The 3351-nt window shown below is 39.6% G+C and overlaps 1 pseudogene; it reads right to left on the bottom strand.

Annotated features, from left to right (window-relative positions):
* Nucleotides 1-777: 777 nt before the first annotated feature.
* LOC107712168 (putative nuclease HARBI1) lies at nucleotides 778-2010 on the bottom strand (annotated as a pseudogene).
* Between the last annotated feature and the right edge of the window lie 1341 nt (nucleotides 2011-3351).

A 3351-nucleotide genomic window follows, 5' to 3' on the forward strand; every position in this document is an offset into this window, starting at 1 on the left:
CATGTGGTTGACTGTATGTCCTGCAGTAGAGGGAAACAGTGTCCCTGTTGAAGCCGGCACACGTTTACACAGTCTCCCACTCAGAGGTGACCATGCAGCAGACGGAACACTATGAATATGCTTTACAACAGTTATGGTTTACATTTGCTTACTTTTATCTATTAGGGTGACGCAAATGACGAAGACGCCCTCTCTGTGTGTTCTGAAACCGTTGCTGAGGTGAATGCATTTGACTTTATTTATTTTTATGGCACACATTTGAATGTGTCACACAAATGTGACTGGCCCTTATCTCTTTTATTGTAGGATTTTTCACAACCTGCCCCAGAAACTGAGGCCTCTACCTCAATGGGCTTCAGAAGGAATGTGAACAAGGTAATGCTTTAAACCCTTCACATAAATTACAGCCAGTTCTGTGCCTATATTAAGTCATGCCATTTGTGATTTGACTTGCCTTAAGAAAACTTGTAATGATTTTTTGTGGTGGAATTGTTGCAGGTGGAACCTGACTCAGTCAGGGCCCTTTGCAAAAGGAGCCTAGAATTGGACTGCACATTAAAGGAGCTGGACTGTGAGCTGAGGAGCCTCCAAATTAAAGAAATTAAATTGGAGATCAAACAGCTGGAAAAACAGATCTCAGTATGTGAACATCCTAAACCAAGCAACACATTAGTATGAACACTGAATACTTATTAATGCAACTTTCTCTTTCTCCCTCCCTAGCCACATAAACAATAAAACCATTTGAGACCTATCTGCAGTTTCAATGTGCTTTTATTAAGTCAAATATTGTATGGTGATTGCATCTCTGACAGCTGCGCCAGCTGGGTGGTCAAGTGTGATGGGGTCAATTACATCGGGGAGAAGCTGGTTTTGTGGTGGTACTCGCTCCTTTCTGATAGTGGCTATATTGTGCAGAATGGCACATGCAGCCACTATCTGTGATGCCCGCTCTGGTGACACCCTTAACCGCCGTTACAATCTTGAAACGTGAAACAGTTGAAACGTGCCTTTAGGATGCCAAAGGTCATCTCGATCTTGACCCTGGATTTACTGAGGGCCGCATTGAAGCGGTTTTGTGGCCTTGTCTGAGGGTCAGGATAGGGGGTTAGTAGAAATCTCTGGCATGCATAACCCCTGTCTCCTACCAACAGGCCATCAAAAAGCCCTGTCACAGAACAGAAAAGGGGAAAATTGTATAAGTTTTGCTTTGTCAATTAAAATGAACACTTTAAATTGTTTTGTATTGTTCCAAATTTAACTTGCCTTTCTCAAAGCGCTGACGCTGACACAACACAGACTCACGGAAAATTTGTGAGTCATGCACTGAGCCAGGTCATTTTGCATCCAAGCTTGTGATCATGCATTCATGATCACAAGTCATCTGTAGATGAAATGTACAGTAGATCATTGTCATGTGTTAATGATTAATCTCACTGAAAATAAAAATCGTCTTGCATGTACATTCTAAAAAATGCTGGGTTAAAAAGGGACAAACCCAGCTATTGGGTTGTTTTGACCCAGCGGTTGGGTTGTTTTGAACCCAACCGCTGGGTCAAAACAACCCAATAGCTGGGTTTGTCCCTTTTTAACCTAGCATTTTTTAGAGTGTATAGTACACCTACCTGAACATTGAGGCTGTGAAAGGACTTTCTATTCCCATAATCTGCCTCATGTTCTCCAAGAGCTGTGCAGATTGCAACATGTGTGCAGTCTATTGCTCCTATGACTCTCTAGGGAATCCTATCATAAGATAAAAAAATAAAAACAAAGATTTACAATAATATTAACGTACTGTATTGTATAATTTAAGTGGTCTAAGTGAAATCAGCTTTTTTGGGGGAGAAAAAAAAGTGAATATATAAAAGTAAATATGTTCATGTGATGTCACCTATCAGTCTTACCGGCAATTTTATAAAAGCCCTCTTTTATGGACATGGTAGATAAATGTCCGGGGAACACTGTGAAGCTATTTATGTACCCCTGCAATGCGAGGACCACTTTGCGAATGAAAAACAGTTTTTTGTTTTGTTTTTACAGAAAAACAAAACAGTCTATGTGCAAAAATGTGCACAGCTGGGTTAAAGCAAAGATATGTGCAAGTAAAAACAAAGGAAGGGTCCCATCAGTATTTTCTTCAGTAATCACACCCAAACTGTCAAATGTCAGTAGAAGATGTTTTGATGTTTGTGTTGTTCACCAGGTCATGGAGATTCATCAGTCTGCTGTCATTCTGCTGCTGCTCTTGAGCGCTTCTTTCACTGCTTATGGTCAACCACCACAAATAAAGCACCGTTATATAAATTTCCTCACTCGGCATGTGGATTCTGATATAACAAGGGGAAAGTGTGACAGTGAAATCAGTAAGAGAGACATTGTTGCTGTTGGAACTGAAAATGACTGCAGAGACCTCCATACCTTCATACAAGCGGATAAAAAACACATTAAAGCAGTGTGTGAGAAAGGAGGAACTCCAAAGGGCAATAATCATTTTGAGAGCAACAATCCTTTTCCTGTAGTCACGTGTACATTATAAAGTGGGGAGAGGCACCCACATTGTAAATATAAAGGGAATGAGTCCAGTCGTAAGATTGTTTTGGAGTGTGAGGAAGGCTGGCCTGTACATTATGTCGGAGACACAGTTAATGTACAGAAGACAGGCTGAACAGAGCCTCACAAAGCATAACAACATTTTGCTAATCATTGTTCTCTTCTATTTATTTCCCTTCTTCATTTTTCAAGTGCAAAAAAAAAAAAGATCCGCACTTCTTCATGCATGTCTCTGTAATTGTGCTCTGTAATCACTTGATGAAAAACATTTTAATGGGAGTAGTGAATGTGCAAAAACAAATGAGGATAAAAAAGATGTAGATGTTTTTCCACCTGTCTCTAATCCTCAATAAAACGGCTCTACTACCCTTAAACTTGTCTGCTTGATTGTCTTGCACCTCAACAACACCAATTTGAAGATACATATCCATGAACGTAATTTTTCTGTCTTTATAATTCATAACATTAGTTCATAGACAAGGCTATCAAAATGTAGTTTAGGAAATTGAGGCGAGCAATAATCTGACCAAGGACACCAATTTCTACCTTTGTAGAACAGAATATACAAGACTGGCTCAATTGAAGCCATATAATCACTAAATCCTGCTTTTTTAAATGCAGGCCACTGTTTTCTTGATCTTATTTCAGTATTTGTGAATATCTGTAATGCCACAATTTCTTTTAGTCTTATTATGGCACAGCTAGACAGTGCAAAAAAGTGGCTTTTTGTTTGGGTTAGTAGGCCTATGGCTCACCTTTGTCTGGAACTGACTTTCCGCTATAAAGTTATACATTTAAGAC

The sequence above is a fragment of the Sinocyclocheilus rhinocerous genome, unplaced genomic scaffold (genome assembly GCF_001515625.1).
Source record: "Sinocyclocheilus rhinocerous isolate Xijiao unplaced genomic scaffold, SAMN03320098_v1.1 scaffold748, whole genome shotgun sequence".
NCBI lineage: Eukaryota > Metazoa > Chordata > Actinopteri > Cypriniformes > Cyprinidae > Sinocyclocheilus > Sinocyclocheilus rhinocerous.